Source organism: Sceloporus occidentalis, unplaced genomic scaffold, assembly GCF_023333645.1.
Source record: "Sceloporus occidentalis isolate IW3139 unplaced genomic scaffold, rSceOcc1.0.p SCAF_5, whole genome shotgun sequence".
In the NCBI taxonomy this organism is placed as follows: domain Eukaryota; kingdom Metazoa; phylum Chordata; class Lepidosauria; order Squamata; family Phrynosomatidae; genus Sceloporus; species Sceloporus occidentalis.
Window position 1 is genome coordinate 144,600,605 of NW_028316985.1, and position 7,501 is coordinate 144,608,105.

Below are 7,501 nucleotides of genomic sequence, written 5' to 3' on the forward strand. Positions count from 1 at the left end.
AACTAAAGATCTCATTCCTATTCAACCTAGAGGAAATTTGATTCTAGGTCCCAGTGACTGTGGGTTTGACTCACTTGGAGTGACTCTGCCTTAAGAAAATGTGTCTTTTTGGCACTGTTGTAAAAGAAATCTCAGGTAATCAGAATGAGAGAGACAGATGCTTTTAAGCCATAAGGCCTGCTTATCATAAAGAATAACTTGGTAGCAAAGTAGTGCTTTTACACTAGCTGTTGCATTGGTAAGAGTTACAAAGCCAATGATTTTTAGCATCCTGCTATAGTTACTCCCTCTTACCACTTCCAACTGTATCTTTCCTACTGCTTTGGGTTCCAGTTTTGGAAGAGACTATATATACCTCAATTGTAGAGCTTTTCATGTAGAATATTCCAGGTTCAGTATCTGGCATCTCCAATTTCAACACTCAGGTAGCAGGTGAGGTGAAAATCTTTCTCTGGCTGAATCTCTGGAAAACTGCTGCAAGTCAGAGTAAACAGTATGGGGCTAGATAGACAAATAATTAGATTGAAAATAAAGACCTGTGTGCATTTGCCTCCATGGAACTTAGTTAAAAGCAGTCCGTTATTGAAAAAGTAAAAATGTATTAGTAAATGTAACTGAGATTGTGCTGACAAGCAGTGGACATGAAAGAAAAGAAACATGATAATGGTCTTCTCCAGATAATGCAATTTCTGTAAAATACACTGTTTTGCCATTTTATACATAGTTTCCAACATCTGATTTGCAAACAAACTATGTTTTAGGCAAACTGTTCTATGTCTAGTTCAGATGTAGCAATAAACTATGGTTTGCTGTGAACCAGGAAGGAGGTTTTCTGTTACATGCAAATCCCATCACCAGCAATAAGGTTTATGCCAGTAGTATTTTCTTAAAGATCACAAAATTTTCTTAACATTCTAGAGTATTTTCCATTTTGTTCTGAATTGTAATTATAAAATATTTGTCTAATTAATTCTGTATTTTTAAAATTCATTTGACCTTTGCATTAAAATTTGTTTCACCTTTTGATCAAATAGCTTCCAAGTCTGTCTAATGCATTAAGGCTGAAATACCGCAACCACTTACCTGGCAATAACTTCTGAGTAGAAAGTACTTCTTTCTGAGTTGATACTCATATGGTGGCACTGCAAAATGACACAGTACCTTTGTTCCTCAGAGAGTCAGTGCCCTCACTCTCACATCTATAGTCCTAGAGCAATTGTCAGTTGGGATAGATTTCTTTTTGGCCAGGAGGAAAGAGAACGATTTTCAGCAGCTCCTCCTTCTTTAGTCTATCTTTACACCTAGGTGGGAGAATGGAGCGGAATTGCCACTGCTAAGGTTTCTTGTAAATACATAATTGAAAAATAGACATCTTAATTCTTTTAAAAAGCTTGCTTTTAGTTCTTGGTGGAAAAGGTTTGAGCACTTACAATTTAATTGACTGAAATCTAATTTGGCAAGATTTGTCTTCTTTCTTTTTCCCCTGGCATTAGCAAAATTTTGTCTAACAATCTCCTTACTGTAGTCCTGCATGAAAGCAATCACATTTCTGTAGTTTTCCTATGACAAATTTATTTTTCCTATAAGCTTTCATTGGCTGGTGCAGCTGGCATGGGATTACTGACAATGAGCCAGGAGATCTGAGCTTCAAGGAGAACTCTCTCAGTTGTTGGCAGAGGGCAGGGTAAACCCCTCCCTGGGCATTAGCACTAACACTTGTTGGCACTGCTGGCAAAGCACACATTGGTACAGGCTCACTCTTGGAAGCAAGGAAAGGGATATAGATTGTGGGAGGTAGAGTTGATCTGCTTAAACAATTCCCAGAGCATGTGAGCAGCTACCACCTGGTCCTATTTTTAAAAGATGAAATAAGTGGGTCTAATGATTGAAAGCCATGGATTCTATAAAAAGGGGGGTATAGAGGTGGATAAGTTATAGCTAGTATTTTATTAGGTGTTTATATCTGTGTAAAAGTGTGTGACTGTTGAACATCTGTAATTTCAGATGCTACTGTCAGTGTAACCTCCTTTTGAATCATAAGCTGGTTCAATTTTAAAAGTCAGACAAGGCCTTAATAGCCATCTGCCTACTGCGGTTGTAATGTGATGTCTGAAGGAAATACCAACTTTGGTGGTATAGGATGGGACAATTTTATGTGTAACACTACTCTCTGTTCTTCTAGTGTGCTTATAGCCATGGTGAAAAAGACACTCCTTGTCTTCAAAGAAGGTGCAGAGCTGTAGTCCAAAAAAGAAATGTTTCCAAGCTTTGGGAAAGTAGTTTAGCAGATTGTCCTAACACAGGCAGTGCGGAATATCCATTATCCCTAGCTAGAGTCTGGAGGGTCATGCATTCTGTATTCTTGATCTAATGAAGCAATTTTCAAACTTTGGTCCTTCAGGTGTTTTGGACTTTAATGCCCAGAAGCCCTAGCCAGCTTGGCCAACAGTCAGGATATCTGGAAACAGAAGTCCAAAACATCTGGGAAACCAAAGTTTGGGAACCACTGATCTAATACATGTATCCAAACAAAGAGATTCACATGGCTGTTAACAAATTCTTGTACTTTGGGCATCAAGAATATTTACCTCCATAGGATGCTACATCCATGAAAATTTCAGCATAATAGTAAGCATACATCTTACAGCAGGACAGAGTGAACTTGCTAGGCATGGTCCAGATGATATTCAACATGGTTAAATCTCATTGATGTTTCTTGGAATGATTTAAGCTTATCCATCAATCTGCAATAAATAAACCAAAACATCAGTGTGCTAAGCATTAGTTGAATTGTGTCCATTGAGGACTGGTTTGCTGAAGGCATGGAGACTCAAAATGCAGATAATGCAACAAGAAGTGAACCTGCACATAATAACCTTTAATAAGCAAGAATATTCAAATCAATATGAGTTGGAACTACTATGACAGTACATGAAGAAAATGCTGTTGTACAATCAGCTACAAAAGGAGGGTATAAAACTATGACTCAAATCTGTCTAAGGTTGCATTACTCAGTTGGCAAGCTCAGCTACCTCAGGTTAAAGGGGTCTGTGCTGGGAACGGAAGAGAAATGGGTATGTCAACTAAGAGAACACTTCTTAGAATAACACATGTATTCATGTATTAAGATCATGTCTGTCCAACAGTTCATGGAATTATAATACAATATGAATCAAGGATAGACACAAGATGGGACAGGGATTTATAGCAGATTGCCTGAATTGCTTTAAAAATGTCAGTAAGGATTTCTGAAACCCATTTGTTTAATTGTATAACTGCTACAAAAATTGGGATTCAGAATTCATTAAAACATGTATTGTAATATGATAATGTACAATGATTTACTCTTGCAAAAATAAACACAGCCAAACACAACCAAATGTATCTGGACAAAGTCTACATCAGTCGTATATCCAGTTAATCTGCAATTATTAAACCACTAGTAGGCAGTACTATGGAGATTATTGCACACACTTTATCCCATCTTTTTCCCAAATGTCAAAAATGGGTCTTATTGCATTCTCCCAGGGCCGGGCATATGCAGCCCGTATGCAACCTGGGCTTATTCCACAGCTTTTCAAGGATGGGATTAAGCTGCAGGATAAGCCTGGGTTGTTAAGGAAAATGCAACATGGGATATACAGTGAATGAAATAAAACATGTATGTGAGAGTCAGGGTGACTCAGCAGAAGCAATTAGAAGCCACACAGGTGTAAAAGGTAATGGAATTAACAAGTCCTAAATGCCAAGGACAGAAATGTAAAGTGGATAATTGAACACACCTGAGAATTGTTAAGTGGTCAAGGTGAGATGATGAAATCATTAATTGTGGGTTGAACCAAGAGAACCAATGAGAGTGGATGTACACGCCCACTGGGTGGAAACAGACAACAGTGGGAGGTATTATCCAATGACTATAATAATGGCTATGAATCCCAATGTATTTTGTGGGTAGTAGTGGTGGAGGAGTATTGTTGTATTGGATAGTTTTGGAGCTGTATATAGTAGAATAAAGTAGATCTTTTATATAAGACTACTGAGTTGTCTGGTGTCTTGGGTGAAGAGACAAGAGCCAGCTGGATCCTGAAGAAGTGGGAAGACTTCTGTGGAAGCAAGAGTGAGAAGGCTTGGCGAGTTTGTCAGGGTCTTCAGCCTATTCTCTGTAACTCTGCTGCTTTAGAGCAAAGCTTTAACCACTGGCCAAAACTGGTCAGCGCCGGTGCGTAACAAGGTGGTGAGTTCGAGCCAGAGGTGAAGAGCAACAACTCCCATCATCCCTGACATGGGTTGCATACAGGCTGCATATGGCTGGCCTCAGGATAATGCAATAAGACCCGTCTTTGACAATCTGTTGTTGTGTGCCTTGAAGTCATTTCCAAAATGGCAACTCTAAGGTGAACCTTTGATGGGTCACCCAGTGGGTTTCCATGACTGAGCATGGGCTCCAGAATCGTAATCCAGTGCTCAAACCACTACACCATGTTGGCTCTCTAATTCTAGTTCATAAAATTTAATTGGTACAACATCAACAGTTTTTGAAATTATACATTTGCACAAAGTTAAAAGAAGATCATATTCTCATCAGCAAGACACATTTTATTGAAATATCCATGGATTTGTTTTTTTAATATTTGATGTCAGGTTGTCCTGTAGAATTTTCTCTGACTGGACACGAAATGTTCCATGACCACCTTTGCAGCAACATTGGTGAATCTCAAGATAAACAAGTCAGCACACGCTATTTAAATATTTTGAACACACACATTGCATTGCATACTGTGAGAACATGAAAGATTCAGTCCGAGCTTTTCTTTTTAGGCTTTGCAATTTGTTGTTGCTGCTCTTTCACCGGGAGGTGGGGGGATCTAATTTTATTGATAAATATTTGTTAAAACCTGTGCCTGTAAATACGTGGAGTAGCAAATGATTTACACCTTTTTTCATTACAAAATACAATTCAAACAGAGATGAAGAAAGAGCTCTTTATGTCAGCATATGGCAAATCTCTTTAATGGAGAGCCACGCTTTGCCTGGGCTTCCTATGTGTTTTAACAGACAAGCAGGTGCCTGGCAATAGCAAGCTTTTGTTAACTGTTCCTGGAAGCTTTTATGGACTGTTTTTTGAAGTCTGGTACACATGACTGGCTTGTGCCTGGTATGGCTTTTTAATGTCTCCTTCTGCTGTCTTCTACTTCATGCACTGCAAATCATCAGACTTGTTGACTAAAGGCAGAGTCTCGGGTTTGGAATGCCACTGCAAATATTACATGCAGGACATCTGTTTGTGCAAATAGGAAATGGATCAGAGAACCTTAGTGGTGCTACAGATGTCAGATCGCTTCTCGGCCTTTTGGCTAAGATCAAGTGTAGTACTGCTCTTTTTAAATTGGGATGGAAAAGCTTCAGTTTGCATTTTCACACAAAAATGTGATCCTGATTGCTCAAGCTCTCATCTTTACCCAGTTATGAGAAAAGATTTGTTCAATAATGCCTTTTCTACTCATTCACCAGTCAGCATTACTCTCTATTATCTAAAACTCCAGTAGCACTTCTTTGCAGCTCTGATTTGGCTGTTGTCACTGAAGTATCATATTAAGTGTATTCATCCAAATAATAATGCCACCATCGGTGCTGAGATATTTGCATCCAGAGATATTGTTATGTAGCCAATCTAATTGGCTACATGACAGCAGCATCACTATTGCTAGGATGAAGAAACGTTGATCAGAATCAAAAAATGACCCTACAACATCAGCTCAGCAATGAAAAATGTGTGATGATGGAGGACTTTGGGAGAACATTTCAGGCCTCCTAACGTCCCCTTTTTTTGCATCAAAAATCCTTTCCGAAAGTTTGGTGAGGTACTAGTTTACAGCTACTCTGTAGTAACCATTTTCAAGGAATTATGTCATGAAACACAGTGTGATGTGATGTTTAAATACTGAAAAGATTACAGTGATGTTTGGTATGCAGATTTCATAACAAAAATGTTCGTATCTACATCTGCTCACCCATTCCATTTTGGACAAGGCCAAAAAGAGACCAACTACAGTGGCTTAAAGTCTAAGATTAGTTAGTTTATTCTTATAATTTTTCTTTCCTTGTTGTTATGTGCCTTTAAGTCAGTTTTGACCTGTGGCAACTCTTAAGAGGTTTTCTGGGGCTGAGAAGTTTCCATGACGGAATGGGGAAACCTTGTTTACCTGATACGAAATAACCACTTGTGCCTCTTGATAAGGCCTTCCAGTGAATACTAGGGTGTTGGTCCTTCTGAGTAATGTAGGCTAGGATGTAGGTATTTCTGAGAGAGGGGGAGATTGCTGAGAGTTGGACATCTGCCCAATTTCTCCCTCTCTTAGCAGCTTCACATGCCCCATCCCCCATAGTTAAGGCGTGTATCTGATCCTTGAGAGAAGCTTTTCATGAGCCTTGTAGGCTGCAATGGAAGGAGCTAATGCAAAATGTTCCTTCTCAAAAGTTCCTTTCCTGAAATTAGTTTATTTTAGGTTCCAAGCTAACAGTGTGATATCCTTAGGCAAGATTGTTCAAAGATTGCACTTTACCAGTTATATTAGAAACAACTCTCAAATGTAATCTTTCCTTTGAAGTTTTCAAATTGTCAAGTGATATCAAAGGCAGTCAGAATGATGTTTCATTTCTCTCAAAAGTTGGACTGCTTGTGAATGATCTATTCAAAAATTGTTATATTTTCCTAACAGCTGTGAATATTCTTTAGTATCCCAATCAATGACCACCACCATCTTTCAATTTAGGATGTTGCAGTATAGATTTCCAATTTTTCTCCAGTGAATGTAAAGCTGCTTAAGCCATGTGTCTTTCCTTTGTGGAAGGGTAGGGTGACTGGGACTGCTTTGCTCAAGGCCACCCAGTAAGCTTCATAGAAAAGTGTTGATTTGAACATAGGTTTTCCATGTCGAAACCTGATATTTCTACACTGGCATCCCACCGATTCATTTTAGAGATGCTGCTGTGAGAATTTCAGAGGAGCCACCTTTCATTGTGAGTTTTTCAGTAAGGGAAGAGCTTGATGTTGTGCCAGAGAACTGGAGTGAACAACTTCAGAGTTCCTGGCCAGGTCACCCTGTTCTAAATGAAAAATGATGAGTGACTGAAGCCAAGAAGACGTCCCAAAGAGAAAGCATGGATAACAACCTATCACATATGAAAAATGATTGTTTTTTATTTATCTAACTTTATTATGTATTATACTTCCTGGCTGAAAAGGGGATTATGGATTGGATGGTCTAAGGGTTGTGTCCTATTTGTGGGAAAACAAAGACAGAAATTGTGGTTGCTTATCAACCAGATGCCTGAATAATTTTCTGTGAACATAAATGAAATTGGTGTCTCTATTGGTTGATTTGGGGGCAAATAACAAAATGGATGGGGAATTAGCTAGATGCCAAGTTTGATGGGACGTCTGAGACAAGGGAAGTCAACATTCATGGAAGTACTTGAAAGAAAGAAAGCTACTGAGGCA

General features: G+C 38.8%; 1 pseudogene; it reads left to right on the forward strand.

Annotated features, from left to right (window-relative positions):
- The first annotated feature begins 5,334 nt into the window (after positions 1-5,334).
- LOC149312940 (U2 spliceosomal RNA) lies at positions 5,335-5,504 on the forward strand (annotated as a pseudogene).
- The last annotated feature ends 1,997 nt before the right edge of the window (positions 5,505-7,501 follow it).